The sequence below is a fragment of the Takifugu rubripes genome, chromosome 19 (genome assembly GCF_901000725.2).
Source record: "Takifugu rubripes chromosome 19, fTakRub1.2, whole genome shotgun sequence".
In the NCBI taxonomy this organism is placed as follows: domain Eukaryota; kingdom Metazoa; phylum Chordata; class Actinopteri; order Tetraodontiformes; family Tetraodontidae; genus Takifugu; species Takifugu rubripes.
The window spans coordinates 1,497,726-1,519,120 of record NC_042303.1 but is presented as its reverse complement, the minus strand read 5'-3'; the positions used below and the strand labels follow the sequence as shown (position 1 = coordinate 1,519,120).

At 44.1% G+C, this 21,395-nt stretch overlaps 1 protein-coding gene across 8 annotated transcripts in view; it reads right to left on the bottom strand.

Moving 5' to 3' along the window:
• The window catches only part of LOC105418562 (WW domain-binding protein 11-like), a 1,118,483-nt gene that overhangs the window by 195,136 nt on the left and 901,952 nt on the right, over positions 1 to 21,395 (bottom strand). The window lies entirely within an intron of this gene.

Sequence of the window (21,395 nt, the reverse complement as noted above, 5' to 3'; positions counted from 1 at the left end):
AACTTCATGCAAGACATCATCACATGTGGTGATGCAGAAAAGGTCCCAGAAGAAGAACTCAACAATCATCCAGCCTGGTATATTCCCCACCATGGGGTATACCACCCTCAAAAGCCTGGGAAAATTCGTGTAGTCTTCGATTGCTCAGCGAGGTTCCAGGACACATCATTGAACGATCACCTTACTGGACCAGATCTAACAAACAGCCTGGTGGGTGTCCTTTGCAGATTCCGTAAGGGCCCTGTTGCTGTTATTTGCGATGTGGAACGATTGTTTCATCAGTTCCATGTGAGACCTGAGGACCAAGACTACTTGAGGTTCTTATGGTGGGAGAATGGTGATCTTGAGTCTCCACCATCAGTTTTTCGGATGAGAGTTCCTCTCTTTGGGGCAGCCTCTTCACCTGGGTGTGCCAATTTTGGTCTGAAACACATAGCTCTTGAAGGTCAAGACCAGGTTAGTCAAGACACTGTGAAATTTGTTCAGCAGAATTTTTATGTGGATGATGGGCTTGTTAGTGTGATGTCTGACTCAGAGGCTATCCAGCTTGTCGAAGAAGCTAGGAAGCTTTGCAGTGTAGGCAAGTTGAGGCTACACAAGTTCATCTCCAACAGTGACAAAGTTTTAAAGTCGATACCCAAGGAAGAGTGTGCAGAAAGCGTGAAAAACCTGGATATGGCTTTGGGAGAGCCACTGATGGAACGTGCAGTCGGCGTGCAGTGGTGCGTCTTCTCTGATGATTTTCAGTTCAGAGTTACTGTCAAGGAACGCCCACTGACCAGAAGAGGAGTGTTATCCACTGTAGCTTCCATCTATGACCCATTAGGGTTTGTTGCACCATTCATCCTCCGTGGAAAACTGCTTTTACAACAAATGTGTCGAGACAAAGTTGACTGGGATGAGCCACTCCCTGAAGAGCTCAGATCACAGTGGGAGTTATGGCTACAAGATCTTCAGAATTTATCTAGTGTAAAAATTAGGAGATGTTACATTCCAGAAAGGTTCACAGATGTTGAGAAGTACGAACTCCATCACTTTTCCGACGCCAGCGTCACAGGTTATGGTGAGTGTAGTTATCTCAGAGCAGTTAGTGCTGAGGGAGAGGTTCATTGCTTGCTAGTGATGGCGAAAGCGCGGGTTGCTCCCACCAAAGTAACTACTATACCGCGCCTTGAGTTGTCTGCAGCGGTGGTAGCAGCAAAGATGAGTGTCATGCTCAGAAATGAGCTTGATATAGATGGTCTTCAAGAATATTTTTGGACAGACTCCAAGGTCGTTCTTGGATATATAAACAATGATGCCAAAAGGTTTCAAGTGTTTGTCGCAAACAGAATCCAGAGAATTAAGTCCATCACTGATGCTGAGCAATGGCAGTATGTGAAATCTGAAGATAACCCGGCAGATCACGCTTCAAGGGGCCTGATGGCACATCAGCTTGTCAGTTCAAATTGGCTCACTGGCCCAGAATTTCTATGGAAACAGGACCTACCTGCAGGAAATATCAAGGTGGGAGAAATCCAAGATGATGATCCAGAGCTACGGAAAGTTCAGGTTCTAAACACAAACGCAAAGGAAGAGAAGACTTTGCTTGATTGTTTATCAAAGTTTTCTGACTGGAGAAGAGCTGTGAAAGCCATCGCCTGTCTTAAAAGATATGTACAGCAAAGAAAGGGTCTCAAAGCTAAGACTAATGAAACCACAAACATTGAAGAAAGACAGGAAGCGGAGCTTTTCATTATTAAACTGGTCCAAGAGGAAGCATTCAACTCTGAGATCAAAGGTATAAAGCAATGCAAGGAAGTAAGACCTAAGGATAAAACAAACAACTTACACAAGCTAAGTCCATTCTTGGATGAGCATGGTGTGCTCAGGGTAGGAGGACGTTTGACAAGGTCTAGTCTTCACCCACATGTCAAGCATCCTGTCATTTTGCCTAAGACAAGCCATGTATCTTCTTTACTTATCAAGCATTACCACCAAAAGGTGCATCATCAAGGAAGAGGCATAACTGTAAATGAACTAAGATCGAGTGGAATATGGATCATAGGCTGCAGTAGTGCAGTTGCCTCACACATCCACAAATGTATGATGTGCAGAAAGTACAGAAGAAACACACAAGATCCAAAGATGGCAGATTTGCCAGAAGACAGGATGGAAAGTACTCCCCCATTTACATATTGTGGCCTAGATTGCTTTGGACCATTCTACATGAAGGAAGCAAGAAAAGAACTCAAGAAATATGGTCTCCTTTTTACATGTATATGTTCAAGAGCCGTACATATAGAAATGTTGGATGATCTTACCACAGATGCTTTCATCAATGCGCTGCGCACATTCATTGCAATCCGTGGGAATGTGAGACAGCTGAGATGTGATCAAGGCACAAACTTTGTAGGTGCGAAAAGAGAGTTCATGAATGCAATGAAAGATCTGAACCATGAACAAATGAAGGGATATGGATGAGAGTTCCTAATGAACACCCCATCATCAAGCCATATGGGAGGTGTATGGGAAAGACAAATAAAGACAATCAGAAGTGTTCTCGCTGCAATCCTGGATGAATCTGCTAAAAGACTTGACACTGCTTCACTTCGCACATTTCTGTATGAGGTGATGGCTGTTATAAACAGCAGACCTCTAACAATTGAACACTTAAATGATCCCACAAGTGTCGAACCTTTGACTCCCAACCACATTCTCATGATGAAGTCTAGCATAGTGTATCCCCCTCCTGGTCAATTTGTGAAGCAGGATCTGTATTTGCGTAAGAGGTGGCGACAGGTGCAGTTTCTGTCAAATGAGTTTTGGGTTAGGTGGAGGAAAGAATATCTCCTTAATCTTCAGCAGAGACAAATCTGGCAAACAGATAAGAGAGATACAAAGGTTGATGACATAGTTATCATTTGTGAGGACAGTTCTCCAAGAAATCAGTGGAAACTGGCAAGAGTGACAGAAGTGTATCCCAGTGCAGATGGAAAGGTTAGAAAAGTGAAACTGTTCGTCAGTGACTCAACCTTAGACAAACAAGGGAAGCGTACTACTAAGTCAGTGTATCTTGATCGGCCTGCGCAAAAGATTGTTGTATTGGTTGAAGCAGAATAAGTGTCATAGTTCACTTGTTACGTTAAATGTTACGTTAAAACGTAAGGTTGTAGCAAAGGTGTAAAGTGTGTATTGAAATCACAATAACTGTGATTTGGTGGGAGTTTAACTGCCATAAATATCATTTATGTTGTCATTTTATGTCTGTAGAATATTTTATTTAACATTGTTTATTTTTATGAATATTTAATTCCTTTATTTAACACATCATACAGGCGGAAGTGGTTTCTGTTCTTTGTTTAGTGACGGACCTTTAATGTGGTACTCCACTCCACGAACTTTTATTTGAGGTAATACTGCAAGAAGAGGAAGTTGCAGAAGACATTCTTTTTAAGACGTTTTTCTTTGCTCATGGTGGACTCATTCCCTCGGGTGCAGCCAGCGAGGTAATCTGTTTTTCTTATGTTGCGTTTGTACGTGTTGTATATGTGAAACCTGTTTAATTGTGTGTTGTGCTAAACAGTTCGACGGTGGTGATGGCGTTTACGGTGATGTCGTGCCAATAAATCATCTGTGTCAAAAGAACTGTGGTCCGTGCTTCTCTGACGGGAGTGATAAGATGAATATACAGTGTGCGCGTACGCGCACACGTGTGTATAAACACTTAATACACGCGTGTGCGTGGACGTAGACTTTTTAGTACTTTGGGTTCATAGACTTTTTAGTATTTTGCAGATACGTGTCTGTATATAAACCAGATCCTCCTGTAATAAAGAACTAAAGGCTGACTGTTGTCACGTGACCTGTCTCCGTCTGTGTCCGATGATGGAACCTGCCTGGAACATCTGGTCCACAGAAAAAGCAAAACAGCTCACAGAACTGGTCCAGTTTAGACCCAAAAATGACAAATAATGAAAATGTGTGACACAATAGAAAAATGGATGAACTTTCTATTGGCCATTGACAGTTTCAGTCATCAGAATCCATCATAAATATTCAAACCAACAAACTACACACAGAATCGCAAAGTTTAGAGCTTAAAGGGAGCGACAGGTGAAGATTTAAAGCTCAACGCAGCTGAAGAAGTTCCAAAAAGGAGAAATATCATGTGGTGCTTTACCGCCACCCGGTGGATACGCGTGGAACTGCAGACAATAGTTAAACGCGCTCCGACACATTCTGACCTCTGCTGCTCCTCCTGGACTCCAGGGCTGCAGAAATATGCTGCTTTTACAAGTCTTTCAAATCTGTCAAGCATCATAAATCTTATTTAGTTAACCAGGTTGAATAATGGTGGAGAATGGTGTCCGGAAAGCGTCTTTATTTTAAAGTGAACAAGAACAGTTCGGTCCGCGTTCACAGAGAGGCGGAGAGACCTCGAGAGAGTCCAAAACAAGTCCGCTAGGAAAACTCTCAAAAGTAGTCAAGACACAGAAGTCAGGGTTTGGTGATGAAAACACTCCGCCGCTGGCAGACGGGAGTTCTGTCCTTAAATCTAACGGGAGATTGAAGAGAGACCGCAGGTGCGTGTGTCTGCGGGGCCAGCTGTGGCTGATGAGCGGCTCCTCCACGCCCCCTGCAGGTAGACACCCGCAACAACGGTCCCAGAAACTGGGAACCCAACAAACCAGTTTTTAAATGTATTCCTTTCAGACTAAGCAGGAAGACTGAAGACCGACAAGGTGAGTGGAAACGAAGAGCATTATTGAAAAGAATTGACAGTTGTGTTTGGAGATAAAAATCAAGATTTTAATCTATGAGATTTCATATTTAGTTTTAGCACAAAACATCGTTATACATTATAAATGAATAGGGCTTATTTAACATTCTTATAGTCTGGCTTTAGTTATAGTTGAATAGTCTTTCTAAGTGAAGTTTAGTTTATTTTTCTGCTCTTTGCTACTGATTCTAAAAGAACTTTAAACCCTCCCGGAATGCTTTAATGGTAGTAATAAATACGCCATGAAGCTGTTGATTAGGTTTTAAAAGTGAAACTATTCTCTTCAGACGAAGCAGGAAGAGCGACATTTTGTGACAGGTGAAAAGCTCATAAAGTTATTAGAGTTGTTCAACAGTCCAGGTTACAGCTGTTTAATTTAGTGGCTGAGTTGAAGACAGTCCTTTCACCATGTTGGCCTGTGGAAAACCAGTGTTGTCGGCCCGATGGACCAGCGTCCCCGTCGTTGCAGGACCACCGTTGGCCACCAGTTGGGTTTTGGGATCAAAGTGGGGGCGTTTCCTGTATCCGGTTCTCCTCACGGATCCATGACTACAACATGTTGCTGCAAGTGCAGAGACGTTTGCTCTGGAAAGAACTTTAGAGCACATTCAGTGCTGCAGGATGAGGGGCTGGAAAAGGTGCCAGTTCTTTTCTCACTGCAGGGAACAGTTAAAAAAAGCAGCTTAAACTCTGAAAACATGAAAATGATACAGATACATCATTGATTTATTGATTCAGTTGTTATCCAGAATGGATTAGAAATGTTCCTGTTTGATAAAAATGCAGTGAATTGGGATTATTGAACTACAACCTCTACAGATTATTTACCTTCATCACAGTCTCATCACTATTTCTGATGTTTCCTCAGGATGGACGAGGACAGAGCAGAGTCCACAGTGCCCAGCTGGGTGTCCCTGAAGAGTGACCGGTCCAAAGGTGTACCAATAACCTTCAGAAGTTCAGAGGAAATGTAAGAAAACTAAAGCGTGATGATGTGTTTGTGTGGCAGCTGTTAGTCACATTAACAGCAGCAGGTTGTGAGTTTATTATTGGAGATGTTTAACACTTAAACCTCAGACAGTCATATAGTTACAGACTTAATGAGAATATTGTTGATTAGAAACAAGAATCAGGTTTAAACTGAAAGATGAATTCAGACATAAATGCTGGAACAATATTGAGTCTTGATCAGGTTCTTTCATCCTATAAATCAAAGGACTAATAGAGATGTGTTTCATAGTGAGAGGGGGGAGCACATCCTATCAAACTGGGACCAGTCAGCTCCACCAGGAGAGTCCTCTTGTTCACAATCTGGAAGCAGATCTGGAGATGCTGAAATGAAGCCCAAACAAAGTAAAACTGTTCAATATGAGATTTAATTTGTGATGTCATGAATTTGTAGTTGTGTTGATGATTTATTATAGATGGAAATCATTGGTTTACTTATGTTCAGGAAGTGATCTGCAGGAGGTGATAGAAGGTCATAAGATGAGTCTGAAGAGAAGATATAAACATGTGACTGAAGGAACTCATGAAGCAGGAAGTGGAACCCTGCTGAACAAGATCTACACTGAGCTCTACATCACTGAGGGACAAAGTGAGGAGGTGGACACACAACATGAGGTGAGACAGCTTGAGAGAACCTCCCAGAAGAACATCCAGGACACTCCAATCAAGTGCCAGGACATCTTCAAAGTCTTATCTGAGCAACAGAGACACATCAGAGTGGTTCTGACCAACGGTGTCGCCGGCGTTGGAAAAACCTTCTCAGTGCAGAAGTTCAGTCTGGACTGGGCAGAAGGTTTGGAGAACCAAGACATCAGTCTGGTGCTTCCGCTCTCATGCAGGGAGCTGAACTTGATCAGAGATGAGCAGCACAGTCTTCTCTCACTGCTTCATGTTTTCCATCCAACATTACAGAAGATCAGAGCAGAAGATCTGACTGTCTGGAAACTTCTGTTCATCTTTGATGGCCTGGATGAAAGCAGATTTTCACTGCGTTTCAACAAGCATCAGGTCATCTCTGATGTCACACAAGTATCGTCCGCTGGCGTGCTCCTGGTGAACCTCATCCAGGGGAACCTGCTTCCCTCAGCTCTCATCTGGATCACCTCCAGACCTGCAGCAGCCTATCAGATTCCTCCCTCGTGTGTTGACAGGATCACAGAAGTACGAGGCTTCACTGACTCCCAGAAGGAGGAGTACTTCAGGAGGAGGTTCACTGATGAAGATCTGTCCAAGAGAATCATGTCACACATCAAGGCCTCCAGGAGCCTCCACATCATGTGTCTGATCCCAGTTTTCTGCTGGATCACTGCTATAGTTCTGGAGGACATGATGACCAGAGACCAGAGAGGAAAGCTGCCCAAAACCCTGACTGACCTCTACTCACACTTCCTGAGGGTTCAGATAAAGAGGAAGAAGCAGAAGTATGGAGGAAAGCAGAGACCAGAGGAACTGACTGAGGCTGATAAAAAACTCCTTCTGAAGTTGGGTCGGCTGGCGTTTGAACATCTGGAGAAAGGAAACATCATGTTCTACTCAGAAGACCTGGAGCGATGTGGACTGGACGTCTCCGAGGTGTCGGTGTACTCAGGAGTTTGTACAGAGATCTTCAAGAGAGAGAGTGTGATCTTCCAGAAATCAGTCTACTGCTTTGTTCATCTGAGCGTTCAGGAGTTTCTGGCTGCCGTCTACATGTTCCACCGTTACACCAGGAACGACACAGTGGTTATAAATCAGTTCCTAAAATATTCTAAACCAAACCCCTTTACCAGGTTAACATTGATGTTTGCAAATAACGATCCAGTCACATCTCTTGATGACTTCCTCTGGAGAGCACTAAGGAAATCTCTTGAAAGTGAAAATGGCCACCTGGACTTGTTTGTTCGCTTCCTTCATGGTCTCTCTCTGGAGTCCAATCAGAGGATCTTGGGTGGACTGTTGGATCAGATGGAGAACCACCCAGAAACCATCCAGAAGGTCCTCAACAACCTGAAGGAGCTGAACAGTGATGGAATCTCTCCAGACAGAAGCATCAACATCTTCCACTGTCTGATGGAGATGAAGGATCAGTCAGTCCATCAGGAGATCCAAGAGTTCCTGAAGTCAGGGAAGATATCAGAGAGGGAACTGTCAGTGTTCCACTGTTCAGCTCTGGCCTACCTGCTGCAGATGTCAGAGGAGGTTCTGGATGAGCTGGACCTGCAGCAGTACAACACCTCAGAGGAGGGACGACGTCGCCTGATTCCAGCTGTGAGGAACTGCAGGAAGGTCGAGTAAGTAAAGATTTTTAGGGCCGGACATCGGCGTTTAAATCAAGCGAGTGGATCATGTCAGGTAGCAATACCCCCTCCAGTGGTCATTCCTTCAATTCTTTATTTCAGCAGCGTCCATAAATTAAAAACAACAACAATTCATCCAGAAATGTTCAACACTGGCTGGATATAAGTTCAAAGGTCAATCCAGACAAACCAACATAAGGCAGGAATAATAGGAGCCACAAGTTAACTGACTATCATGAAATTACTGTCATGTCATTAAATAACTTTTGTTTGTTTGTATACATCGTATTCAAACAACAGAAAAACACATTTTAACTAATGACACGTGACTATTTTGCTTCATTTGTTCAACGTAAAAACAGCCGGCCTCGTTGGTTTAAATGGTCTTTGTGGCGGTTCCGTTTGGAGCCTTTATGTGACCCACAAAGTTGTTTGAGCCTTTCCACACCCGTTAGGTGGCAACTTCATCACTAGCAACAAAAGGTGCAGTGAAAATGATTTGAAGGGAAACAGGCAGATAGAACAGAAGCTGAGGGCAATCGATGCAACCAGAGACTCTGATGTCATCCATCGGATCGCTGAATTAAGACTTGACGCACCATCGTACAAATTGGATGAAATGCAAAATATCCAAAGAGCCGATAGACAGATAAAAAGATGCACGTTGCTACAATCATTTTAAATATTGAGTAATTATGAGCTGTTCTAAAATAAGACAAATGTTGAGAATAATTCAGTTGCATTTCAGATCTGATGGTCGTTCAAACTGTTGCTCTACGGTGTTGAATTTAGCTTTTCCAGGAAATGAGCTACATTTGTGTTGAGGTCGATTCTCAGATAAGTTGATTAGAAATCCCAAAGTTTGACTCACTATTTTTGTTTCATACACAACAGACTGGCTGATAGTGTTCTTTCAACGAGTGATTGGGAAGTTGTGGCCTCAGCAATGACGTCAAACCCTTCTCATCTACGGGAGCTGAGCTTAATCCTGAACCAAAGCCTGACAGATGCCGGAGTAAAGTTACTGTCTTCTGCAATGATGCATCCAAACTGCAGACTGGAGACTCTCAGGTCAGTCAGAGATGATCCAGTACTTTCCCAGGTGTAACTAGTTAGACAATAACTGTTTTCATGTTTGATCTTTGTTATAAACGTAGTGTTACAGTTCTCAGAAAAAAGACCACACAGGACAGATTTGCAGTATTAAATTGGTTGTGGAAATCTGTCCCATGTGAGGATGGTCATCAATGACTAGAAAGGAAGTATCAGTTGTAGATTTGTCTTGTTTTATTTTAGGCTGGCCACAAAACCGCCCAAACATTCAGACCAATCAAAAATGGTTCTTCCTGTCTTTTAAAGATCAGAAGGAAAACTAGAAACCCCAAAAAGAAAGCTGCTGCAGTGTGCCATGCCCCTTCTCTCCTGAGAAAAGCCATCCCAAAAAAGAGAAAAGCCCAAGTGTGAAGTGAGCGCCCTGTTAAACCTTGGTACCGAAAGCCTGCAATCATTCTCATCTGAGGTGGCTTCATTCCAGCCAGAAGCCCAAACCTGCCTCCCTCTTAAAGGGGCAGCAGGTCAGTCCAACCACAGAAACCTTCATGAAGATCTGAAGCTTTCAGCATCCACAATTGCTGCACCTCACTTCCATTGGAGTCCAAATCAGAAGTCAACAAGTTGATTCTACACCGATTCTACACAATGCAACCATTTTAAAAAGGTTTCCATCCATAAGTTTTCACGAATATTTATATAAATCTGTTTGTTCATCGCCTCCTTCTGTTGTAATGGTCATTAAAGAAAATGACCTTATTTGAGTTTTTCTCCTCACAAATATGACTTTCTATGAACGATGCAATAAATGCAGCTTGCAATCTAAGACAATATGGAAGTATGTGTATATAATAGTAGTGGAAGTAGCTCATACAATAATACATTTGCTCTTCTCATCGAATCTTTCTATGTTATTAAAGAAAAACTTGCTCTTAGTCAACAACATCTAAGACACCAACCAAAAATCCTAATTTTCTACAATCTAATATAAAACAGTAGAGAAGAGTCTTTCTGCAGAGACACTGGTGGCAGGAATGCAGAAGTATCACCTGCTCAACTTGGAAGGTGGAGCAGAAACCACCAGCTGAGAAGGTCCTCAGCGAGAGGAAGTGGTGGAGAACCATGAAACTTGCTAAGCTCCACCTCAGCTCCAGAGACGGGCTGAGCTGGAGCTGTGGCACCAGGTATCGCCCAGAAGAGCCTCCAACAAACAAGCTCTTCTCTTGGGAGGAGAGGGCTTTGAATCTCAGCTCAGTGTGCTTGTCTCTAGTAGGTGGCAGCTGCACCTTTTCCTGAGGTCCTTGTTGATGCCCTGAGGGGAATTGATGCTCCTGCAATGTTTTCTGGCAGCATTGAGCTTGCAGTGGGGCAATCAAACACACTGTGGGGGGGCTCTCTTTCCTTCTCTCATCTGGAGAACAAGTGACACCAGCTGCCAATCATTGTTGGAGAAATGTGCAGTCAGGGGAACTCTGCGTCCAGACTATAGCCACCCTTCCAGCATCCAGCAGTGTCTAAAACCTTTGATTTGGTTTCACCAGAGAGTGTAGGGATTGCAGGGTCGCTGCAGCATCGCCCACAAGCTATCAGGAGTGGGTCGCTTTGTCCCAACTCCTGACAAGAGTTGAGCTATTGAGAAATGTGGTCTCACAAACCTGGAAGGTATTTTGACCTACACACACTTTACATACGGTGGAGATCTTGTCCAACCGCCCTGAAAGAACCCAAAATAGGAACATACGGCAGATAAGCCGGTGCAGGACCAGAGGTTTGTTGCTTGTAAGCTGTGTTTTGCTCTGGTACATGTTGATTTTTATTTGTCTTCTCTCAAAATAATTGTTATTTTAGCCTATGGGGCTGCAGTTTATCAGAGACCAGCTGTGATTCTGTGGCCTCAGCTCTGAAGTCCAATCCCTCCCATCTGAGGGTTCTGGACCTGAGCCACAACACGTTGCAGGATTCAGGAGTGAAGCGGCTCTGTTCTGGACTGGAGAGTCCAAACTGTAAACTGGAGAGTCTCGGGTCAGTCTTCATTTTTCTACCTATATACCAGCTGCTAAGATGGTGAAGTGAGGCTGTTCTCAACACTGCTGTGATGCACCACATTAAAAAAATTCCTTGTAATATCGTGAATTCAGGTCTGACCCAACTAAGAACTAACGTAGGTTTAGTACTGACGCAGATAACATGCAGACCTGCACCGTATAACCTCATCCTGCATTTTTCAGATTGATTAACTGCAGTTGTATTACCACAATTCCAACCTCTCGTTGGAATTGTGGTAATTACATATTACTATAATTTTTTAAGCTCTAACTAAATTAAATATTTACAGATCATGCCTTTGATTAACCTTTCAGATTAATACTGGTTTCACTTATAACCTTATAAAAGTTTCCCTTCTTTATTTAGATTAAGGAGCTGCAGTTTATCAGAGATCAGCTGTGACTCTCTGGCCTCGGCGCTGAGGTCCAATCCCTCCCATCTGAGGGTTCTGGACCTGAGTTACAACCAGCTGCAGGATTCAGGAGTGAAGCTGCTGTCTGCTCTCGTAGAGAATCCACACTATGGGCTGGAGACATTGAGACATGGCTGGTTGGAGCCAGTCACCTCCCGCTCATCTGCTGCATCACTCACTGACCACTGGTGAAGAGCATCTGTGGAAACATCTGCCGTCTACTCCGTCCATAGATGAAAAATTCAGTTTTTAAAAACCGCTGGTGGACTTTCAGGAGATCAGTCGATGGTCGACAAAGCAGAAGCAGCTTCGCCTTGAAGTTAAATTAGTTCCTGGTATCACACAATGCATCTTTATAAAGTTCTAAATGGCTCCTCGGCCACTCTTAGAAGCATGGAAACATTCTCTTAATTGTCTCTTCAAATGTCTGTATTATACGTTACTATTTTACATCATGCCTTCAGAATCTTTAGGGTTTAGTATTTACTGTCTCTGTGACATGGAGCATTGGAATATTTCAGCTGCAGCCAGCAAAAACCCATCAGAATGACGGCTATCGGTGGGAACCGCAGCTCATTTGACTTTAGTCAGTCTGTTCAATGTTATAGGATTTATTGCCATCTAATAAAAACTAGGAATAAATGTGGGAAATAGGAAATAAAAAGAAGCAAAATGACCAAATAAATCTCCCATGAATAGTGTAAATTTAAAGATGTCAAGAATGGAATATCAGCTTAAATGGAATCAAACATAAAGTGAAAAGGCCTCCTTTAAGTTTACTGCAAAAATAAACACAAAATCAAGAGCGACACGCGCCAAAAACGTCTCATTCTCTCTTCTGTCTCCACTCATTCTTTTATATTCTCTTAAGATAATGGGGACGGGGTCATGTGATAACAAAACAACCTAATTGGGGACTATATTTTTGTTGCAAGAACTTTGGCTCTTCAGAAGTTTCTATGTTGGCTTCCACAGATTGTGCATCCACTAGAAACTCAGTGTTTTTGAGGAACTACCAGGAGTGGCTGGAGTGGAGGCCAATGACGCTATAGCTACATATAGCTACATATAGATCACCGTGATCCTCAACCCAAAAGACCACCAGTTGGCGCAGCAATACTAAAGATAGGAGGTTGTGGTGGTTGCGCAGACGCTGAGTGATATCCCGCACAAACGTGCCCTATGTTCTATATACCGTATGTTCGCGACCAAAGGGCGCACCGTATTAAAAGGTGCAGCCTCAGTTACGGGTGCTGTTTCTGTATTTAACACATACATCAGGCGCACCGGAGTATAGGGCGCGGGCATGGTAAAACATACCGCTACCATAGCTTAAAACATGCATGCTAGCGTGTATTTAGCAATTTTGCGAAAGCTGGCAAGTCGACCGCTGTAGTCGGCCGCTCACAGCGGGAGCCCCGTCTGTAGTCACTGATACCAGCTTTTCCAGCGGCACTTTTTTCTCCCCCAAAAACTCCTTCACCTCGTTATATATGTCGACTCCGCTCGTTATATAGGTCGACTCCCCTCGTTATATATGTCACCTCCCCTCGTTATATATGTCGACTCCCCTCGTTATATGTGTCAACTCCCCTCGTTATATGTGTCAACTCCCCTCGTTATATAGGTCAACTCCCCTCGTTATATACAGTGGGGCAAAAAAGTATTTAGTCAGTCACCAATTGTGCAAGTTCTCCCACTTAAAAAGATGAGAGAGGCCTGTAATTTTCATCATAGGTACACTTCAACTATGAGAGACAAAATGAGAAAAAAAAATTCCAGAAAATCACATTGTCTGATTTTTAAAGAATTTATTTGCAAATTATGGTGGAAAATAAGTATTTGGTCAATAACAAAAGTTCATCTCAATACTTTGTTATAGACCCTTTGTTGGCAATGACAGAGGTCAAACGTTTTCTGTAAGTCTTCACAAGGCTTTCACACACTGTTGCTGGTATTTTGGCCCATTCCTCCATGCAGATCTCCTCTAGAGCAGTGATGTTTTGGAATGCCCTTGCTGATGGAAGGAGATTTTCACTCAAAATCTCACGATACATGGCCCCATTCATTCTTTCCTTTACACGGATCAGTTGTCCTGGTCCCTTTGCCGAAAAACAGCCCCAAAGCATGATGTTTCCACCCCCATGCTTCACAGTAGGTATGGTGTTCTTTGGATGCAACTCAGCATTCTTTCTCCTCCAAACACGACAAGTTGAGTTTTTTCCAAAAAGTTCTATTTTGGTTTCATCTGACCATATGACATTCTCCCAATCCTCTTCTGGATCATCCGAATGCTCTCTAGCAAACTTCAGACGGGCCTGGACATGTACTGGCTTAAGCAGGGGGACACGTCTGGCACTGCAGGATTTGAGTCCCTGCCGGTGTAGTGTGTTACTGATGGTAGCCTTTGTTACTTTGGTCCCAGCTCTCTGCAGGTCATTCACTAGGTCCCCCCGTGTGGTTCTGGGATTTTTGCTCACCGTTCTTGTGATCATTTTGACCCCACGGGGTGAGATCTTGCGTGGAGCCCCAGATCGAGGGAGATTATCAGTGGTCTTGTATGTCTTCCATTTTCTAATAATTGCTCCCACAGTTGATTTCTTCACACCAAGCTGCTTACCTATTGCAGATTCAGTCTTCCCAGCCTGGTGCAGGTCTACAATTTTGTTTCTGGTGTCCTTTGACAGCTCTTTGGTCTTGGCCATAGTGTTAAACAAACAGGTTCAAACAGGTGCCATTAATACAGGTAACAAGTGGAGGACAGAGGAGCCTCTTAAAGAAGAAGTTACAGGTCTGTGAGAGCCAGAAATCTTGCTTGTTTGTAGGTGACTAAATACTTATTTTACTGAGGAATTTACCAATTAATTCATTAAAAATCCTACAATGTGATTTCCTGGATTCTTTCCCCCCATTTTGTCTCTCATAGTTGAGGTATACCTATGATGAAAATTACTGGCCTCTCTCATCTTTTTAAATGGGAGAACTTGCACAATTGGTGACCGACTAAATACTTTTTTGCCCCACTGTAGGTCAACTCCCCTCGTTATATAGGTCAACTCCCCTCGTAGTTGTCTTTAGGGGCAGTAGTGTGAGAAGTTCTTTTGTGGAGAACTCATCAAACGCCTTCCTGATAAAGATCCTCAGCTGCGCCGTACTGCTGCTGTCCACCGACTCGTCACAGGAGGCTAAACCACCTGCACCTCGCCAGGTCACGGTCCAGCTGGTCGGCCAAGTTCCCGGACATCGCAGATACTCTTCTTACCATCGTAGCTGCCCCCAGTTGAACATCGGAGAGATTGGAGATCACGTCGGTTCCGTATTTCTCGTCTTCAAGTACAGTTTTAGCAATCAACATCATTGCTTCTTTAACTACCTCCCCGTCTGAAAATGCCTTCTTCTTTTTAATCAAGAATTGCGTAGCTCTAAATGAGGCTTCGGTTGCTTTTTGGGAGGCTTTAACTGGCCTTGTGAAAAAAGCTTGCCGTTTGCACAAAGCTGCCTTTAACTCTCGGGCTTTTCCTGCTGGCAGTGCCCTGTGTTGGATCGCGATACCTCCTGTATGTAGCTGCCGATCCGCGTGTTCGTTGAATGAAGACTTCGAGAAGTAAAGTACCAATTTCAAAATGTATTTAACAATAGAATCAATTCCAGACACAAATATTACAGAGCTCCGGGCCAGTTCATAACCCTAGCAACAACAGAGTTAATCGTCAGGGCACGAAGTCTGACCACCTAACTATCCCTTGGCCCAGTCCTTTATAGTCACACACATGCAAATTCACAATGTCCATGCAATCCAATCCAGATCCCCCGCTGAGATGTCCCCGTCCTCTTCCTCCAGTCCCACTTGGTGTTGGTAGAGTTCTTCTCTTCCATTGTTTTCCCAGGTGGCCAGATCCCATTCTTCATGCAAATGTGATCATCATCAACCCCCCTGATGTCGCATTTACAATGAGTGTTTGACACCTCCTGCCTGACTGGCTCCTGAGACAACAATAGAACAAACAACAATCCTGCAAATGGAATGTCTCTGTTTATATTACATTTACCAATGAGTCTACCTTGCCTAACTTCTAAGAGAAGACAGAAACATATGGTGAAACACATAACAAGATAAAGACAATTCTCAACACCTGCCCTGTGGATAGCTAGCATGGTAGCTTGTGACACGTCGTGAAATGTCTCTCCACATTGTGCCGCTTCACCGTCGCCACAGTCGCCCCGCAAATAAGACAAACACACGCTCCTTTCACAGTGGTAAAAAAAACCCTCGACCTCCCATTCGTGGTGAAAATGATGTGTCTTCTTTCTTTTTTCTGCCATCTTTTTGGGTCAGTCGTCTCCTCGTTTTGGCTGCGCCCGCTAGGTTGTTTGGTCGTAGCAATCTGCGAAGACGCTACGTTTTGGTCATGCGCATCTTACTGACCTTTGAACTATTTTTTATTTTTTAAAAATATATATATTGTTATTTCCAGTTTATGTGTAAGTGTGATTTAAACAAGAATAGCATACAAAATAAATTAGTTGCAGCTCATTGGTCAGTGGTGCTATTTGAGCTATTTTTAGAACAGGCCGGCGGGCGACTCATGTGGTTCTTACGGGCGACCGGGTGCCCGCGGGCAACGTGTTGGTGACTGTTACGATCCCAGTTATGTGGTTTAGTTTGCTTTTACTGTGCGCTCTGCGCACCTTTGCGCATTTGGTTCTGTTTTGTCCCGCCCCCGTGTTTTGTGTTTCTCTGTTTCAATAGGTGCTGCGCCATGGTCTGTGATTGGCTCGTTCGTGATTGGCGTCCTTTTAAAAACCCTGGGGTGCCACCCAACGAATCCTTCTTGCTCCGTTTTCGTCCTGTTCCGTGACTCGCCACGTCAGCGCTACCAGTTCCCACTTCGTTTTTGTGACACGCAGCCCGTCGGTTGCAGTTCGCCCGCTTCTGTGGAGAAGCCACTTTCGTCTACGTTTTGGAATGTTTGCCATGCAACGTGCCTTTAACCATTGAATAGACCTATATACTTTAAGTGCTCACTTATTTTTGTATTACTCCCCACCTTTTGCCATTAAATCTATATTTCACTTATTGTACTGGCGTTATTCCTCGTGCCACCTTCACTTTTCCCTGGTTCACAATTCCATACCCTAGACTGGAACGTGACAAATGGGGGCTCGTCCGGGATATTTGATCCCATAGCTTTTTGTAATTTTGTTTAGCGCCCTTAGTCTTTTGTGATTTTGATTTCTTTGATTTTTCCGTAGGTGTGCGTCTGCAATCCAGAGGTCTGGTGAGTCAGCGTGTTCCCAGCTGGGTTGTTTTCAACCCTTCCTTCGGGGCACTATTTTTTTTTTGTATGTTTTAATTTGCCTTTTTGGGAGTAACTCCAGGGGGAGGTACGCTAGTCAAAGAGTGGACTTAAGATAAAGTCCTCTCTTATGACGTTAAGCGTTTAAAGGCGCCTTCCATTGGTACGCTCTGAAGAGTTAGATAGGTGAGTTAGTTTCCTGGTTAGGCAGTCAGGACCAGACTCTCTGACACCCTGCGTCTTGGGGTGGTTGCAGTGCAGTCTCTCGGATTTTGTTTGATTTTGTTAATGCTAATTTTGGAGGCATTTGGCACGCCGCACGCGTTTTACGCACCAGATTTTGCATGGTTTTTGGCTTCTTTCTGATCTACATTGTACATTTCTGCTTGAATTCTCCATTAACCGAAGTTTTTTGGTGTTACAGGATGGCGTCTGTTGAAGATTTTTGTAAGAATCCTACGAAGGATAGTTTGTTACGGTGCACTAAAGAGCAGCTAATTAGTATTGCGGAACATTATTCTGTAACTATTACTAGTGACGATAAAAAGCTTAAGGCAGTATTGTTGGAGAAAGTAGAAAAGGGCTTGATCGATAAAAATATTATTGCTAAAGCTGAAAGTGCCGGCTCCCCGTCAAATTTGCCCCAATCGCCAACTGCAGAGCTTTCGTTTAAAATGCAGGAGTATAATTTGGAAGGTCGCAAATTGCAGCTCCATACAGCACAACTTAGAGCAGACCGTGAGGCTATGGCTCTTCGAGAAAGAGAACTCGAAAAGGAGGTTCGTTTACGGCAATTAGAGGTGGATAAAGAAATCGAATTAAGGAAATTGGAACAACAAGAAAGAGAGAATCGGAAAAAGATGGAGTTCCAACGCGAGCGTGAGGAGCGAGAATTTAATTTGAGAAAACTTGAGTTGGAATATTCGGCTAAATACTCTGCCATTAATGTCTCTCCATTTCGTCCTCCAAGCTCTCCTCCTCTGTCTACGGCGTGGCAGGAACGACAGCGTGTCCCTTTCGTTGCCTCTGCGTTACCAGAGTTGCCTCAAGACGCACCACATAACCTCCCGTCATCTGATTCACCTGCTCCACCTTTCGACGTGAGCCGAAATATTCGCATGGTTCCACCATTTAGCGAGCGCGAGGTTGAGAAGTATTTCGCCCACTTTGAACGCGTCGCTTTAACTTTAAAATGGCCAGTCGGCGTTTGGACCCTGCTATTGCAATGCGTGTTAACGGGAAAGGCACAAGCTGTTTATTCAGCTCTTACTGTTGACCAGAGTGCAGACTATAGTATTGTTAAAACTGCTATATTAAACGCATACGAACTTGTACCAGAAGCCTACAGACAAAGATTTCGAGGTCTTAAGAAAAATGACAAGTTGACTTATATGGAGTTTGCGAGAGAGAAAGAAAATGCCTTCGATAGGTGGCTCACTTCTTTACGAGTACAGTCAATGGCTCAACTTCGAGAAGTTGTTCTGCTGGAGGAGTTTAAAAATTGTGTGCCAGAGTCGGTCGCGACTTATATTCATGACCAGAAAGTTACCACGTTGGCACAGGCCGCTGTTTGTGCTGACGAATTCACGCTCACGCATAAAACAGTCTTCACTCGTCGGGCACCATTTCAGTTTTCTAGTCCTAAACGCAGCTGGCGAAATTCTAAGCCGAACAGACCCTCGTCTCCCACCAGTGAGAAAAGAGAATGCTTTTACTGTCATGAGTCGGGTCATTTAATCGCTGTTTGTCCTGTGCTGCAAAGAAAAAATCAGTCTCCTAAACGCCAGCCTAAGAGTGTTGGATTTGTGCGGACTGCCAGCGCTGATGAGTTAAGTCATGATATTGACCCCGTGTATGATCCGTTTATCTTGAAGGGAAAAGTCTCCTTAACTGCTAGCGGTGGAGATGGGAAGTCCGTCTCTATTCTTCGGGACACTGGGGCCGCAATTAGCTGTATTCTCGAGTCTGCCCTTCCGTTTTCTGATCGAACACATTGTGGCTCCGATGTTTTACTTACAGGGATCGAGTTGGGGATAACACAAGTTCCCTTGCACAAGATTTACCTGGACACCGATTTAGTGAGCGGTCCTGTGAAGGTTGCTGTTCGGGCACAGCTTCCTGTGAAAGGGGTTGAATTCTTGTTGGGGAACGATTTGGCTGGCGGAAAAGTGATTCCGATACCTGAGGTGCTCTCTACTCCGTTACAAAATACTGACGAGGACCCTGAGTTTAAAAATGTGTTCCCCGCGTGCGTGGTGACAAGAGCTCAGGCTCGTAAGTTTAGGGATGTGATTGATTTGTCCGGCAGTTGTTTGATTTCCGACAATCCATTCCAGTCCCCCTCCAGCCCGCGGTCACAGGCAGCAGACGCTCCGTTGCTGTCCACGCTTGATGGTGCTGAAAACGCGCACCTCGACCTGTCGCTGCCCGTTGACAAAGCGCTGATTAGAAGGGAGCAAGAAAGCGACCCTTCTCTCGCTAAATGCCGCGTTGCTGCTACTAAAAATATGGCAACTGAAAGTAAGTTGACTGACTATTTTTGGGAGGATGACCTAAACCTGCGTGATGTCCCAGTCTCCTCTGCTAGGCTTACAAATTCAGAAATGCTTCGGGAACTGAGAAATAATTTGTCGCACTTAAGGGAGGAACAATCTAATGATATATGTGCCTTGATTAATGAGTTTCCAGGTTTGTTTTCCGACGTTCCGACATTAACCAATGTACTTCGCCACGACATTGATGTAGGTGACCAGGCACCAATAAAACAGCACCCATATCGTGTCAATCCGACTAAAAGAGCAATTATGCAATCGGAGGTAGCCTATCTCCTCAATCATGGACTGGCTGAGCCCAGTGCTAGCGCGTGGAGTTCGCCGTGTCTCCTGGTTCCCAAACCAGATGGCACGTTTAGATTCTGTACAGACTACAGAAAAGTAAACGCTGTAACGAAAACCGACTCTTTCCCCTTACCTCGTATGGAGGATTGTGTTGATCGTGTTGGCTCCGCTCACTTCGTTACGAAATTAGATCTTCTCAGGGGCTACTGGCAAGTGGGATTAACGCCCAGAGCCTCCGAAATTTCTGCCTTCGTTACACCTGACAACTTTGCACAATACAAGGTTATGGCGTTTGGTCTTAAAAATGCCCCGTCAAGCTTCCAACGGCTTATGAATAAAGTTCTCGCTGGTGTCCCAAACTGCGAGTCGTACTTGGATGATGTGGTCATTTACTCATCCTCCTGGTCTGAGCATATTGATAACATTCGCTTGGTATTCACGCGCTTGAGAGATGCGTCTCTGACCCTCAACCTAGCTAAATGTGAATTTGCCAAAGCAACCGTAACCTATTTGGGGAAACAGGTTGGCCAAGGCCAAGTGCGCCCAGTGGAAGCTAAAGTATCCGCTATCGTGGACTTCCCCATTCCGTCTGGTAGACGAGAGCTTCGTAGATTCCTAGGAATGATTGGCTATTATCGTAGCTTCTGCCGCAACTTTTCCGATGTAATACTACCGCTAACGAATCTGCTTAAGAAATCTTGCTCGTTCGTTTGGTCAGTCGATTGCGACTCTGCTTTCCAGAACGCTAAAGCGCTGCTTTGTAGTGCACCCGTACTGGCGTCTCCAAATTTTGATGTGCCTTTCAAATTAGAGGTTGATGCCAGCGGCACTGGTGCAGGTGCTGTCCTTCTGCAGGAAGATACTAGTGGGACTGATCACCCCGTTTGTTATTTTTCGAAGAAGTTTTTGAAGCACCAGCTTAACTACAGCACAATTGAGAAGGAGGCTTTAGCTTTACTGTTTGCACTCCAACATTTTGAGGTGTATGTGGGTTCCACATCTAAGCCTGTCGTTGTTTTCACTGACCATAACCCTTTGCTGTTCTTATCCAGGATGAAAAATTCAAATCAGCGTCTCATGCGTTGGTCCTTATATCTACAAGGATTCAACCTGGAGATAAGGTATAAGAAAGGAAAAGAAAATGTTCTAGCTGATGCTTTGTCACACTAAGAGATACTGATTAGAGAGCACTTGTTGATCAACATTATATGTTGATTTTTGGTGGTGTGTGTGTTACGATCCCAGTTATGTGGTTTAGTTTGCTTTTACTGTGCGCTCTGCGCACCTTTGCGCATTTGGTTCTGTTTTGTCCCGCCCCCGTGTTTTGTGTTTCTCTGTTTCAATAGGTGCTGCGCCATGGTCTGTGATTGGCTCGTTCGTGATTGGCGTCCTTTTAAAAACCCTGGGGTGCCACCCAACGAATCCTTCTTGCTCCGTTTTCGTCCTGTTCCGTGACTCGCCACGTCAGCGCTACCAGTTCCCACTTCGTTTTGTGACACGCAGCCCGTCGGTTGCAGTTCGCCCGCTTCTGTGGAGAAGCCACTTTCGTCTACGTTTTGGAATGTTTGCCATGCAACGTGCCTTTAACCATTGAATAGACCTATATACTTTAAGTGCTCACTTATTTTTGTATTACTCCCCACCTTTTGCCATTAAATCTATATTTCACTTATTGTACTGGCGTTATTCCTCGTGCCACCTTCACTT